Raw genomic sequence first — 357 nt, forward strand, 5'->3', positions numbered from 1 at the left:
GCACACCTCCTAGTCTCAACGAGCCTGCAAAAACAGAGGCCCTGTCCCGAGCAGAAACTCCCTAGACTCTTGATCCCGCGGAAACAGCGACCAGCCAGCACCTCTATCCGCGACACAGTGCTGCACGGACGCCTTGGTCCCGCCGAGCCGTTCACCTACTGCCCTGAAACGCGCGCCAGTGGCTCGGTCAGCGCACGCGCCTCGCTGGCCCCTCCTACGCTCTGAGCCCAGCGCGGCTTCTTCCCGCCCGGCTCCTGCCTTTACTTCCGGGGTTTCCCAGCGACGGCCGTAAGTGGCGGGCGGAAACGGCTCACGAGGCCCGCCGTAAACGGCTCCCTCGCGCCACTTCCGGCCGGG

Source organism: Urocitellus parryii, chromosome 3 (assembly GCF_045843805.1).
Source record: "Urocitellus parryii isolate mUroPar1 chromosome 3, mUroPar1.hap1, whole genome shotgun sequence".
Lineage (NCBI taxonomy): Eukaryota > Metazoa > Chordata > Mammalia > Rodentia > Sciuridae > Urocitellus > Urocitellus parryii.